The sequence below is a fragment of the Bufo bufo genome, chromosome 2 (assembly GCF_905171765.1).
Source record: "Bufo bufo chromosome 2, aBufBuf1.1, whole genome shotgun sequence".
NCBI classification, from domain to species: Eukaryota; Metazoa; Chordata; class Amphibia; order Anura; family Bufonidae; genus Bufo; species Bufo bufo.
In genome coordinates, this window is record NC_053390.1 from 799,769,750 (window position 1) to 799,786,226 (window position 16,477).

General features: G+C 42.6%; 1 protein-coding gene across 6 annotated transcripts in view; it reads right to left on the reverse strand.

Annotated features, from left to right (window-relative positions):
* The window catches only part of CTNNA2 (catenin alpha 2), a 2,102,590-nt gene that overhangs the window by 41,387 nt on the left and 2,044,726 nt on the right, over positions 1–16,477 (reverse strand). The gene's annotated exons all lie outside the window — the stretch shown is intronic.

Sequence of the window (16,477 nt, forward strand, 5' to 3'; positions counted from 1 at the left end):
ACAGACCTTTCACTTACCAGTAGGAGGAACGCCGGCCGGCCACAGACAGCGCATGTAAGTATAATGCTGCTAAAAGTGCTAAGTGACCATTGCAGCCAGGACGCTACTGGTAACCGATTAAACTGGGACTCCAATCTGAACTGCCGCTCCGCTGCCACCAATGATGGGGGGAGGGGGGTTGTTAATCAATGATTTTAATTAGGGGGTTAGAGGGGAGGCCGCACTGGACACTAATGATTTTAATCGGGGGTGGGTGGTGGTGGGGGGCCGCACTAGCCACCAATGATTTTAATTTGGGGTGGGGGGGAGAGGGGAGGCCGCACTGGATGCCAATGATTTTAATAGGGGGGGGCCGCACTAACCACCAATGATTTTAATAGGGTGGGGTGAGGGTGGGGGGGCCGCACTGGCCACCAATGATTTTAATACTGGGGAGGGAGGGGGGGCGCACTGGCCACCAATGATTTTAATACTGGGGAGGGAGGGGGGTCAGGCCCCTGCTGCCTGGCAGCACTCGATCTCTTACAGGGGGCTTAGATCCACACAATTAACCCCTCAGGTGCGGCACCTGAGGGGTTAATTGTGCGGCTCATAGCCCCCTGTAAGAGATCGGGTGCTGCCAGGCAGCAGGGGGCAGTTATGTCCACAGTTCTCAGTATATTTTAACTTGAAGCGTCCTCATCACTATGGGAACGCCTCTGTGTTAGAATATACTGTCCGATCTGAGTTTTCACGATCTAACTCAAATCCGATGGTATATTCTAACATAGAGGTGTTCCCATGGTGATGGGGACGCTTCAAGTTAAAATATATCATCGGATTGGAGAAAACTCTGATCCGATGGTATATTAATATTACCCGAACACCGAACCCGAACTTTTACTGAAATGTTCGGGTTCGGGTGCCGAACACCGTAAAGTTCGGTACTTTACAGTTCGGGTTCGCTCAACCCTACTCCCGACCGTATAAACATACCACTGCAGAGAGGCTCCCCAAAGATTGTCAGAGGAGAACAAATAATTATGCTCCCACCATGCCATATATATATATTTGCCATAGAAGGTGAAAACTTCGCCCCCATGGACACGCCAGTACGTTGCAGGAAAAAACGGTGAGTGAACATAAAAACATTATGTTTAAGCAGGAAAAAAACCTTATCGGAAATAAAATTCTGAAAAGCAGGGCTAAAATCTGAATAAATGCTGAGAAACCACTTTAAAGAAACAATGGCTAAATCATGGGCAATAACTGTATATAGAGGGGTAACATCCGCTGTAATCCAAATAAACCCAGGCTGCCACATGAAATCATTTAAAGACTGTAAAACAGTTCTAGTATCCAAAAGTAAGCCTGGGATCTAAAACGTATATATATAAAAAAAGAAAGAAATGAAAAAAGATCCCAGAAATCTAAGCAATAACCTGTATTCTGCTTCCTACATTTTCTCACTGGACATGAAGTCCTACTTGCCTCTGTACGCAGTCAATGTTTAATTCATTCAGGTAGGTAGTGTTTCATAGTTGGCCAGTCCTCTGATTAATTGTCCTCATTTGCATTTTTTCAATTATACGTAAGCAAACCGGCGGCTTCCCCAGACAGACTACATTCTATTTAATACATTTCTGAACATCTCCTGTAAATACGGCATCCCCATTATTAGAAGTCGGTGGGTAACACACCTGTCATCCCTGCTGACTGCTTTATGAATTAATCAGTGGCCAAAAATATGTCTTCATAAATATAGCCATAGCCTGTCTAGTATTAGAAGACAATCCTGTAGGTAGAAACTTGGAGCTACATTGTCTCTGATACTCACTATAGAACTGCAGGAGTGTTCACCTATATTTATACACCAGAACTTGCTGTCTGCAATCCCATGCTAATCATATGAAAATAAATTTGAAAGTCCCACCCCATTTAACTTGGGGGTGTTCCAAAACACCTTTAATGAAAATAGGGCCAAAGTCCACTGGGGACACAGCCGGCAGGATATTTGCTGCTTGATGCACTTCAGCAACTGATCGGCTGTGTGGCTACTCTCGTTCAGGCTCATCAGCTCTAACACAACATTGTAACGCTTTAGTTTACAAATATGATAGGAGGAGAGGGAGTGATGCTGTACCCTGCTTCTGTTAAGGCCAGGAGGATGTCCATGGAGAAGGACATGGAGGAGGTAGATAAGCACCTGCTGTGGGATCCAGACCAACACAAATGTGAAGGTTTTAATAGGACCTGGTCTCTTTGATGTGGTGATACATCACCGCTGACACACAAAACATTGACCCAGTGGGCCATGACGGACATGTACTGTCTCTGTCCAGCTGCTCCAGATGTTCATGGTGGCCTACACCTTACTGCACAGCGACATTTCCACAGGGCAGACCTCATTCTCTGTCACGTGAGAGTTTAAAGCAAGTATGGCTTTTTGGGAGATGCCAGCTAGTTATTTTTCATCAAGGATGAGGACACACCATCTGTTTTCTAAAGCCAGTGGAATCCACTAAGTGGTACTGCAACAACTGCCAGGTAAAAGTTAAGCTTGCACGTGATTGGTTTGTGAGTTATTTGCTGGCCACACTTATCTATGGCTGAAGACAGAGAGGAGTAAGAGGAGCTAGTAGTTTGAGCAGGAGAAACAGTTACTGATAATGACAAATTTGACTCTTGTATTTTTTCTGTAGTTTACAGTCAGGCACAATTAAATGTCCTTCCGCTTCTACAAACACAATGTACACTGGTATTGACAATTTACAATGGTGTATTGACACAATCTAATGCATTTAATTTTACTGGTAAATTAATGCAGTAGTATAATGTATTAAAGCGAACCTTTCACCTGCATTTCACTTAATAAACTATCACAAGTACCTTATAGATCATCCTCATTGTGTTTTCATACATTCTTGTCCCTCTTTTCTGCAATGTTTATTCATGAAAAAATCGCCTTATAAAGTAATCTTCTCCAGCTCCAGAAGTCACGATAGAAGTCAAGGTGGTAGCCCTTCCCTCACTACAGGCTGTAACTCCCCTGCCCTAACCCCGCCTCTATGCAGTCTAATTGACACCCGGCTCAGTCGCTGGGACCGCGCTTGTACAGGCGGCGCATGGTTAGGGCAGGGGAGTTACAGCCTGTAGTGAGGGAAGGGCTACCCCCTTGACTTCTATCGTGACTTCTGGAGCTGGAGAAGATTACTTTATAAGGCGATTTTTTCATGAATATACATCGCAGAAAAGCGGGACAAGAATGTATGAAAACACAATGAGGATGATCTATAAGGTAATTGTGATAGTTTATTAAGTGGAATGCAGGTGAAAGGTTCGCTTTAAATTTAACTACTATATTAACACAGCATAATGTGTCAAATTGGTATATTAGCAGTACAATGCTTTAAATTAAACTAGTATATTAACGCAGCAGTACAATGTGTTAAACAAAATTTCAGCTAGTTTTTAGAAAAAAAGGCACAATTATGCAGCATAGTATGAGAAAGTGAAGGGCCTGTCAGTAGATGGGAGGTATTTTTCTCCCAGCATATGCTGCAGAGACTGATTGCAGCAAGGTGAGGTTGAGCACCGGGACGGATTTCACTTGCCGGTCCGGACTTTGTGGATACCTAACTCTCATTAAAAGCAGCTAGAGTGTGGGATAGGGGTGTGTGTTAAGTTGTATGAGGCCTGTGTCTGGATAAATGCTTGCGATCTGTTTGGAAAAGACAGGTCGACTAAATCCTGGACTTAAACTTTGGTGTGGACTTGTTTGGACAAAGTGTGAACACATGCCTGGACCTGGGCTCTTGATGCGAGACCTGCAGCATGGTGTGAACTAAACACCAGGACTTTCAACTAAGGTGAAGTTGTTTGCTGAGCTTTTAAACCTGCTTGTGTAAATAAACACATAATTTGTGTTTAAGAACTGTTTTGTGCCTCTGTACTGCATCTGCTTACCCTGCCTACCAGAGCAAATCCCCACAAAAGCCATAAAAATATGGTTTACCCGGGAATATGCCTATAAAACGCTTGCTCTGTAGAAGCTTGAGGTTTAAAATAAAAGATAAAAAAAACAAGGCTGGCTGGCTACTCATTTGGCTGTGGAATTTTTGTGAAATTTGCAACAAATCTGATTTGTTCAGAATAGATTTACAAATCCTTAGCTGGAAAGAAATACAGGGGAGTGGTCGTGGTACTCATTGTCACCCTGCTAGCAGGTTACTATAGAGTGCACTAGATATATAATGAGTGCAGCTCCAGTTGTAACATCTTGGGTATGCCTCAAAGAAGTTAGTTATGCAACGGGAAGAGGTAGTGGCCCTGTATTCTAAGCAATTAAACAACACGAGAAGCATCTCTTATCATCTACTTAGGATAAGGTCTGCACATTCTTCCTGTGATGGCACATTTGTTCAGAGAGGCACCAAAAAAGTTATGTTGAGCTTTTAAAAAAAAAACAAAAAACACAGTTATTTCATTCCATAAGCATGATAATGGGTGTCTAACTAAGTTTCAAAAATATTTTAACCATTCCACATCTTCTTGTCCACTCTATCAATGCAATTCCAGACCTTAAATAGTTAATGTAAAAGTACAGGCAGGTTTCAGGACCTGCTGTTTAAGAAACTGAAAATAACCGTGACTTTAAATATTCCCTGCCCTATAGATTGGCTGAGGCTTGAATCTAGCTCACACGTTTCCAAATATCTCTTGGCTGCCAATTTGCACAGCATGAAAAGTCCATCTACCACCTGGCAGGCTCTGAAACAAGCCAAGAGGAGGGACGCTCTACTGCTGATTGTCTGCTCAGTCATCATCCATTGGCCTATTATTCGCCACGATATGATGCTATAGAAGAGGAGTCATGGAAAGTTTGTAGTGTTCATTAGACACCTGATATTTGATAGGACCGTGGTTTGCCAATGGATTGCAAATGGGCTTATTTGACCCAAAAAATTCAGATTTTTTAGAATTGGCTCTTATGCATGTGTCTAGTTACAGACAGGATCCAAAAACATCTTCTATCTTCAGGATTATTAGACCTTTTTTGACATGAAAAAAAAAATTAAAAACATGGAGCAGATATCTTCAGATTATGTGTAAACTTAGACTAGGAAGTCTAAAAGTATGTCAGATTTATCACAGTGCCTGAAGTTGAATGATAAATCTGTCTAGCCTAAGGGTTGCCTTTATTACCCCCTTAGTGATCACCCATATGGCTTTTTACGTTGGTCACTAGGGGGCTTTAGGCTGAGCCGCTGCCTTTTCCTGGTAGCCCAGTCTAAGCTCGGTCACATGAGAGCCACGCTCCTGTTCTAACAGTCCAGACTGGCAGAAGTGCAAATCCGGGCTGTTTAACCCCTTACATGCTGCGGGCAATGGTGTGTGCCGCATGTGCGATCGCTGGGTGCTAATGTGTGTATAGGCAGGCTGGGACCTGGTGTATGCCCCAAGCCTGCCTTGATTGTTCTCCAGCAGGCTGCACCAGAGAGGCATATAGCACTGACATTAAAATGCAATGCACTATAGGGAAAGTGCATTGTATTTTAGAAGCAATCAAAAGATTGCCTGTTATAGTCCCCTTGTGGGACTATTAAGTGGTTAAAAAAAGTTTTAAAAAAAATACAAAATAAAAATTCCAATAAAAAAATAAGCTTTTCAATTAAAAAAAAATGCTAAATAAAATCTCCTCCCCCATATCTTTGGTATCAACACCTCTGCAATGACCTGCACTACAAAAATATCATGCCTTAAAAAAAAAAGCTAATTTATTCTTAGTTGCCATCAAAAAAACATAATAACAAGCGATCAAAAAGTGTTATTTACCCATATATAATACCAATGAAAACTACAAGTCGTCCTGCAAAAGTCAAGCCCTCAAACAACTCCATATAATGAAAAATAAAAAAAGTTATGGGTCTTGGGAAGCGGCGATGCAAAAAGATTTTCTTCTTTTTTTTAAAAAAAAGGGTTTTATTGCACAAAAGTAGTAAAACGTAAAAAAAAATAACTTTGTGTATTTGGTATCACTATAATCGTACTGACCCAGAGAATAAAGAAACTTATAACGTAAAAACTCACTATCGTTGTTTTTACCCATCTCTGTCCCAGAAAGAGTTAATAAAAGTTAATCAGAAAGTTACATGTACCTCAAAATGGCACCATTAAAAACTACAACTACTACGGAAAAATTAAAAAAGTTATAGCTCTTGGAAGGCGATGGAAAAAGGAAGAAAAACGCTTGGTCAGTAAGGCCCAAAACAGGCTGGTCACTAAGGGGTTAAGAAATACGTGAGAGTATGATGGGCCAGAATTATTAAGAGGTGCATGTTTGGGAAGTGCAGGTTCAGGACATCCATGCTCCAGAAAATGAAGTCTCCGACAATTAAGAGCTGGGGTAGATTTCCTCTGTAATTTGTTTCAGTCTTCTGCCACACCTATTGGTAAATGTTTTCCCCTCAACCGGCCTATCCCGCAATGCCAACTTTTTGCAAAAATGGTGAGGGTTGGCAGAGAAGCACAAATTTGGAGCAAAATAAAACAATTTTAAATTAAAAAAACAGGTGGATGGTTTTCTGGATAAATTTTTTAAGTTATTCTATGTATTTTAATTTCTGTCCTGGCTCTTTAAATTCCTCTTTGGGTTATTAGCACAGTAGACAGTCTTGCTTAAAGGGGTTCTGCCATGACTGATGTGAAAATTAAAATCAGAAAACATATAGTGCATGACGATCTCTTTCTAACAAAGCTAGAACCAGACCTGGACCTCACATGGATCCAAAGATCCAGTCAAAACTATTTTTGATTGAAGTGTCTTGATTGAGCTACCTGTCACGACAGGTAGGTAAGCAGGGAAATAACCAAACACGGGAAAACAAACAGAACAAATGACTAGGCCCAAAAGCTAAGGAGAAAAGGGTCACCTCTTAGCGATCCCTAAAAGCTTTCCCTAAACTGCTGTGCCCATGTGCATACCCTTAGGGTGGATATGCACATGCCCTCGTGCCTAAACCTAAACACCCTGGGCAAACCCTAAGCAGCAGGGAAAAGGGAAGAGGCAACCTGCTTCTTCGAACCCGGAGGAAGCAAGCGTCTCCCTAGAGGCCTAGATAAAACACACAAAGGGAAATGAAGGAGAGGACTTATCTTGAGCAGAGCTGGAGCAGACGATCCACAACACAGGAAAGAACTATAACCTGCACAGGCCACTGGGGGAAGGAGGGATAAATAGACTCACTAACAATGAAACCCAGTACACCTGAGGGAAGGTGGATCCAGCTCAAACCCAAATCAAAACAAAGAAGTCAGACATGTGCAGCCAGTCTGACAGATCTCCGCACATTCACAGGGCAAGGCATGACACTACCATGCTGTAGAAAGTTATTTTTTTGGATCTGACTGATAAATAGGGGTCTTGAGTGGGGAACACCCATCTATGATGTTTTAAAAAAATATATATCAGCCATACTTCAAACTATATAAATGTATTGTATTGTAGGCTACAATGCTCCCCATGCATGATTACTTGTCGTAGCTCTTGTTCAATCATTGAGGGCACCAGTAGAATTTTTTAAAGACACCAAAGGTACAAGGTCATACATTATCACTGACAAAAATGACAATCTGTCATCAGCCAGTGGATGAAAGGCTAATCCAGACATCTGAGCCTCTGAACGCATAGACACAAGATTAGGAGGCAGTGTTACAGACGACTCTGTCCTTGGTGATGGAACAAACCGTGACATGTTTCCGTGCCGTGTAATTAGGATACATTAGAATAAAGTCATGGATCATAATCATCAATGGTCGGATCGATCCGTGTGACATCCCATTGATGGAATGGCTAAAGAGGTTCTACAGAAAAGAGATACAGCATAATGAATGAGGTGAGCAATCCCAGTCACAACTGATATTAACACCAACGGTGCAGAAACCCTTCCTAAGTGACGTGCTAGAGAAATATCACTCCCATCATGCTTCAGGATATATTATGGATTTCATATCAGGTTAACATTGTGCTCTCTTCATGGGCCTTCATGAGAATCAAATGCTCTACAAATTGTTTTATACAAAAACAAAGAACAAATTATTTGGGCCAATAGAGTTTATGATAAATGCTCTTTCCAGATAGTGAACAAGCAGGGGATGCTGGGTGTTCTTATAAGCATAGCAGATCTAAGTCAATCGTCTACCATGCTCCAAAGCAGCTGGAAAGTGGAAGGTCCATGGTCATGACCCCACAAAGTTTCATCAGCATAAAAATATGGCAGGCTGCTCTAATAAAATTGAAAAAAGAATGGAACAGGAACAGGAAGTCACTTGTCGGCAGCCACCTACAAACTAACATGTCACTTCCTGTTTTCGCTGAGAAAGAAGAGTAGTTTGCCTATCAGTTGGGTACTGGAGATGGTACTATTATGTATACAACATTTGCACAGTTGTCACAACACTTTATGTATTATATAGACTCTGTGGCTGAAACTATTATATTGGGCATATGACTGGCATCATTAAAGGGATAATTTGACTGAGACTATTAAATGAGAGCTATGACTGGCACTATTATATGGGAGCTATGACTGGCACTATCATATGAAGGATATGACTGGCACTATTATATGAGAGCTATGACTGGCACTATCATATGAGAGTTAAGACTGGCACTATTATATGAAGGCTATGACTGGCACTATTATATGGGAGCTATGACTGGCACTATTATATGAGAGCTATGACTTGCACTATTATATGAAGGATATGACTGGCACTATTATATGAGAGCTATGACTGGCACTATTATATGAGATCTATGACTGGCACTATTATATGAGAGCTATGACTGGCACTATTATATGAGAGATATAACTGGCATTATTATATGAGAGCTATGACTGGCACTATTATATAAGAGCTATGACTGGTACTATTATATGAGAGATATAACTGGCACTATTATATGAGAGCTATGACTGGCATTATTATATGAGAGCTATGACTGGCACTATTATATAAGAGCTATGACTGGCATTCTTATATGAAGGATATAACTGGCATTCTTATATGAGAGCTATGACTGGCACTATTATATGAGAGCTATGACTGGCACTATTATATGAGATCTATGACTGGCACTATTATATGAGAGCTATGACTGGCACTATTATATGAGAGATATAACTGGCATTATTATATGAGAGCTATGACTGGCACTATTATATAAGAGCTATGACTGGTACTATTATATGAGAGATATAACTGGCACTATTATATGAGAGCTATGACTGGCATTATTATATGAGAGCTATGACTGGCACTATTATATAAGAGCTATGACTGGCACTATTATATGAAGGATATAACTGGCATTCTTATATGAGAGCTATGACTGGCACTATTATATGAGAGCTATGACTGGCATTATTATATAAGAGCTATGACTGGCACTATTATATGAGAGATATAACTGGCATTATTTTATGAGACCTATAACTGGCACTATTATATGAGAGCTATGATTGGCGTTATTATATGGAGAGCTATGACTGGCACTATTATATGAAGGATATGACTGGCACTATTATATGAGAGCTATGACTGGCATTATTATATGAAGGATATATAACTGGTACTATTATATGGGAGCTATGACTGGCACTATTATATGAGAGCTATGACTGGCACTATTATATGGGAGCTATGACTGGCACTATTATATGAGAGCTATGACTGGCACTATTATATGAAGGATATGACTGGCACTATTATATGAAGGATATGACTGGCACTATTATATGAAGGATATGACTGGCACTATTATATGAGAGCTATTACTGGCACTATTATATGAAGGATATGACTGGCACTATTATATGAAGGATATGACTGGCACTATTATATGGGAGCTATGACTGGCACTATTATATGAAGGATATGACTGGCACTATTATATGAGAGCTATGACTGGCACTATTATATGAAGGATATGACTGGCACTATTATATGAAGGACCTTATCTATGACCCTGTGTATTTGTCCCATATCACGTGGATATTGGTATACAAATTGTATTTCTTGTGCCTATATTGCTATTTGACTTTATACACGTGTCACTGCTGAATCCAGATTTTTAATACATGTCATTTCATCCCGAGGGCGAACAGCTGTGGCCGACGGCGCCGGCCGTCCCCTGTGCACCTCTATAAAATGCTTACCTGCGTCATGACGTATTGAGCGGCCTGAGGAAGCGCGATCCCACGCGCGAAACGGCCGTCGCCGCCTGCAACAGTGTGTCCGCCCCTGGATCCCTCATGTTACGACTTCTAAGGAAGCCTCAATAAAGACATCGTTTATATCCTGGTGAGTGCCGCAACTTTGTTTCTCTCTCCTTCCTGCATTGTGAACTTTATCTGACACTCTCTATTGCTAAGCACCACCTACTGGATACCTCCATACCACATGCAAAAAAAGCTGACGCAATCCGCGGTCGCATCAGTGGGGGCAGTGCCGCCTCGTTTTCTCTTCTCTCTCCTTGTTTGATTTGACCACTTTATATATGATGGCAGAGCACGCCGATACCACCCATACCGCCGATTTGTCAACAGCAAGTACATCTGACACAGCATGTGGCCTTATTCAGGGTCGAGAAGGGGCGGACACATTCTTTGCTATCTGTGACCAGCAGGACTCTGTGTGCGCTATCAGCACAAAGAATTTGGAGACCAAAATATTTCAACTGGCAGATAAGGAGGTGAGACTCTTTTGGACCATTGAGTCTCTTAAGTCTTATAAAGAAAGCGGACGGGTCCCTCGAGGCCTGCGCTTATTTAAAGAAATTGTCCAGTATGAAGGTGACCCACAGTTCACAGGAGAGTGGAAGGCTGCACATCAGCGTTTTTTCCTCAGAACTCATGGAACTTGTACTGGCCCGTGACCAGCGAGAATATGTGATGGTCACAGAGGAGTTAGCTAAGGCGCGAGAGGAGCTCCAGAGGCGACTCTTAGAATCACAGATGGCCGGGTTTGATAAGAGATTAAATAAAAAACTACTCATCACACAGGCTGAGATAAAAGACCGCAAAAGGGATAAATTTATTCGGGACAAGAATGACTATGATTCAGACCGTGTATTTGACTGGGGTAAAAAAAGGATTCGCCCCAAACGTGCGCCACGTAGAGGACGTCACAACTTCTGGGCAACTGATTCCGAGTCGAGCTTATCCAAAAGCACTGGAGCCAATTTGGGTGAGGAAACAACCCCTTTAGAAAAAGGACAAGAAGGGGGCGTTGCCGACAGTCAAGGAACAACAAAAGAAACCAGAAAATCGACGAGGAGGAGACGTCAAGTCACCTGGCGGCAGTAGAACATGATGCATTGGACTGCTGTGCACCTACCCAGAATATTGTCATCAATCTCACGGGCTCTGAACTGCCTCCCGGCTGTATCCCACTCCTCAATCGGGGACTGGGATACAGCCTGCCTGGGCAGTTCAACCTAGTGGATTTTGAGATTGATCTTTTTCTATCGGTCCGTAAGTTATATCTTAAAAAAGCGTTTGCTGAGACCCCGACCCACTGTCATCATCTGTCACAGGGTGAGATCCCAGCCACCATGTCTCTTACTGACTTTCATCTGTCAGGCAGATTCACTGAGGAAGAAATTGCGTGCATACACTTTTTATCTAACACTGAACCAGATGAACCCGTAGCCACAGTGGGTCAATTGAGTAAATACACAGGGGGCATCAGGTCCACCTTCCTTCCTCCCATGCCGGCCGGCTCTGCTATAGATCTCTTCCACAAACGAGTATTAAGAGAAATTCGTGCGCTGGTGTATCCTGCAGCACCTTCTAATCTCTCGATAGAAGAATCTCGTGCCCTTTTGTGGTTGAGTAAACAGACCAATATGGTCATTAAGCCGGCCGACAAGGGAGGGAATGTGGTCCTGATGCCCAGGGAATATTATCTGGAAGAGGCACACCGGCAATTGGGCGATTGCACTGTGTACTCCAAACTAAAGGGGGACCCTATACCCGGAATATCATCGAAATTGTTCGCTTTGATTAACCGTTATATTTTTGCTGGGTTCCTATCCAACAATATGAAAGAGCGTCTTATACCAGCCTTTCCCAAAATTCCCACATGGTATTTTATACCAAAAGTTCATAAATCACTGACCCAACCCCCAGGTCGTCCCATTATTGCGGGGATCGGCTCAGTGACTGAGCCCCTGTCCGGTTACGTTGACTGGCTCCTCAGGCCCTTGTTACGTAGTACTCCGACTTATCTGAAGGACACGGGTGATTTTCTCCGTGCGCTCAACCACCTTGAGTGGCAGGAAGGCTTTCACCTTGTCTCTCTAGATGTCGAGAGTTTATATACTCGTATTCCACATGACCTGGGCCTTCAAGCAGTTAAGACTATCCTGCACAAAACTGATAAAAGTGTGATGTTTATTGATTTTGTCCATGAAGCTTTGGACTTGGTCCTTAGCAACAATGTTTTCCAGTTTGATGGTCTTTGGTACCGCCAGGTACTAGGTACTGCAATGGGCACTCCTGTCTCTTGCACATTTGCAAACCTGTACCTGGCGGTATTTGAAGAGACGTACATCTTTTCGACGGATAACCCCTATCTACGTCACATTCATCTGTTTCTGAGGTATGTGGATGATATTTTTCTGGTCTGGTGGGGGAGTGAGGATTTGTGCCATGCCTTTGTTAACCATTTAAATGCACATAACCGGATGAACATGAGGTTCACCGTCAAGTTTGGTGGTGAATCTCTGGACTTTTTGGATGTGCAGGTTATTATTAAAGACGGCACTGTGCATACTAGCGGTTACCGTAAACCTACGGCCACCAACTCCCTCCTCCACCAGACCAGCTTTCATCCACCCTCAGTTAAGCGTGCTGTCCCTTATGGACAATTTGTCCGATTACGCAGGATTAATGACACAGATGAAGGTTTTTTCAGACAAGCTAGGGAGCTCCGCAATAGGCTCCTGGATAGGGGTTATCCTTCGAACTGTGTTTCTGCGGCCATGCGTAGGGCCGCCAGATTGGATCGTACCTCCCTTTTAAGGGAGAGGGATACTAACTCTGTACAATCACGTTTCGCATTTTCATTCCAATACAGTGCTGCTGCGGACACAGTGAAGCAGGTGATTAACCAAAATTGGGACCTCTTGAGAGGGGATCCCTCTCTCAGTAGTGTGACGGACGAAAAACCTTTGATCGCATTTAGGAGATGCCCCACACTCAAAAACAAACTTGTTAGGAGTGTTTTTTCTACACCCAAGGCTGAGACCTGGTTAGGTAAGCCTAAGGGCAACTTCAAATGCGGTCATTGTTCGTTTTGCGCACTTAATATGTGCAGCAGGAATTTATTTTTTGGAGGGGTAACACACACAGTACAAGAATTCATCAACTGCCGCACGTCCTACGTCGTGTACGTGGTCTTCTGTCCCTGTGGACGTTTTTATATAGGTAAGACTATACGTCCCCTTTTTGAGCGCATTCGTGAGCATGTGGGCTCTATTAGGTCCGGTAGAGGCAGTCCACGCCTTATCGACCATATTTGTACCGCCCATGACGCTTATCCGCGTTGCCTCTCCTTTGCGGGGGTGGAGCATGTCTGTCCCATCCCTCGCGGGGGGGGATCGACACCGCCTACTCCTGCAGAGGGAGGCAAGGTGGATAATGCAGACTGGTGCTATGGGCCCAGCAGGCATGAATGATAGGAATGACATGTCTGTCTTTATTTGATTTGAATGCGCTCAGAATACCTATATACACGCCCATGTGTCTTTGTCCCGTTAATAATATTATTATTATTTATCAAGTTTTGCCATCACTGGTTCTGCCCTCTGCCTTTTATCTTTTACTCACCCTCTGTTTAGTTTGAGTTGCCTCTTTTCATGTAGCCTTGTGCCTTATGCTGGTTCTGAATCATGCTGGTGCTATGCGCCCCTCCTGTGTTTATATGGTCATTATAAGTACTGGTTCTCTTGCATTATGTTCTAAGACCTTATCTATGACCCTGTGTATTTGTCCCATATTACGTGGATATTGGTATACAAATTGTATTTCTTGTGCCTATATTGCTATTTGACTTTATACACGTGTCACTGCTGTATCCAGATTTTTAATACATGTCATTTCATCCCGAGGGCGAACAGCTGTGGCCGACGGCGCCGGCCGTCCCCTGTCCGCCTCTATAAAATGCTTACCTGCGTCATGACGTATTGAGCGGCCTGAGGAAGCGCGATCCCACGCGCGAAACGGCCGTCGCCGCCTGCAACAGTGTGTCCGCCCCTGGATCCCTCATGTTACGACTTCTAAGGAAGCCTCAATAAAGACATCGTTTATATCCTGGTGAGTGCCGCAACTTTGTTTCTCTCTCCTTCCTGCACTATTATATGAAGGATATGACTGGCACTATTATATGAAGGATATGACTGGCACTGTTATATGAAGGATATGACTGGCACTATTATATGAAGGATATGACTGGCACTATTATATGAAGGATATGACTGGCACTATTGAGGGGACCTAGATTGACACTATTATATGAGGGCTGTGACTGGCACTCTTATGTCCGATTAGCACTCCTCTATGAAAGCTGTAAGTGGCACTATTCTAGTACAGTTCTATAACTACTAATGGCCACTTTGTGGCACTTCTCTTGGGTGCATTATAAACGTGAATGGGAGTGAATGCATTTGGTCTTTTTTGTGTTTTATGTTCAGCGCAGTGCAGATCTGTCACGTAACACCCCCCCCCCCCCCCCATGAAGATGTGAACATAGCCTTATTTGTGCACTGTATGACAGTAATATAACATCATTGTGTGGTAGTATTTGTGTACTGTTAGTGGCTATTATATGGGCTCTGTGTGACATATTTCCAATTATTACGCGGGCATTGTATGAGACGGTATTATTATTATTTCCATATTTAACCCGGCTTTATTACAGTACTTACTAAAAATATCGTAATATAAATCATGCCCTGTATAACAGTAATATGACTCACTGAAGTCTATCTCGGTGGGCGCAATTTTATGTTCTGCACCATTCATATAATTATTCAGAATTTTTGCATATTATTTTTAGACACTGCTATGCTCATGATATATAAGGATAGCCAGCACAGTATATGGGTATAACGCTCTCACACAAACTCACCAGAACTTTTCAAACTCAGCAAATCTTCTCCTTCTCAACTTTCTCGTCCCTCGGTTGAAAATAGAGATATCTTGGAAAGTGTTATGCAAATTAGTGAGCTTCAGTCGACTCATTAGTGCCTAGCGCCTAATTACACCTATTCTGTCCTTTAAATCATCAATGAGCGCAACGCCTTGATGTGTCAGCCATCTTTTCTCTTCTGCTACTTTGATGCCTTTCATCAGACTTCCTGCAAATTGCCTTAATCTTCCTTTCTATTAGGGACCTCTCTTAGATTTCCCTTACTTTTTTCCCCTCTGTTCTCCACTTTCTTTGTCACTTTAAAACTAGATTTTTGGCCTTTGATAAGGTCATTGACTGTTCCGCGCAGAATACTTACAGTATATTTTAATGGTCCATTAAAGCTCGCCCATTGTGCCTCGCTGCTTAAATAACCTTTGATGGCAATAGCTTCAGGTAGAACAGAAGGAACAAAAAAAGGTAACTTCCCTCATATTTCTAAGTAATTGTCTGCTGATAATTACTTCTGCTGTTCATCTAATCATTTTTACACTTGTATTTGTTATTAGATAAGTTACCGGGAAGAAATAAGCCAATGCAAATAGCCTGTTGGCTGCCACTGCCGCTCCCGTAATTGGAACAGAAAACGTGTTCTTCTCAAGTGGAAAAAAAAAAGGAGCTTTATGGGATTATCGCAACCGGTATAGAACATGTGGTAACGCATTAATTGCTAAGGCTTTAGAGAATCGGAGTATCCCTGATTTAGACCTGAGCAAAGCTAAAAATACTAATAAAAATAGAAAATTCCCCCAAAATATATATTTTGTTCAATAGAAACTTAAAGGGGTTATGCCAGATACAGTAAATGAAAATCTCTTTTTAACATAGCTAGAATCAGCCCTGTACCTCACATGGATCCAGAGATTTTCCCCATTCTTTGGGGAATTGTTCAGTTAGATATATTTCATGATAAGGTCTTTCCTTATCATAGATCAGGGGGCTTGTCCTTTCTTCTGCAGCTCTCTACTTATCACAGCTCATGGGGCTCGTCCTTTCTGCTGCAGCTCTCTCCCTATCACAACTCATGAGGCTCGTCCTTTCTGCTGCATTTCTCCCTATCACAGCTCAGGGGGCTTGTCCTTTCTGCTGCAGCTCTCTCCCTATCACAGCTTAGAAGGCTCGTCCTTTCTGCTGCATGTCTCTCCTTATCACAGCTCATGGGGCTCGTCCTTTCTGCTGCAGCTCTCTCCCTATCGCAGCTCAGGGAGCTTGTCCTTTCTGCTGCAGCTCTCTCCCTATCGCA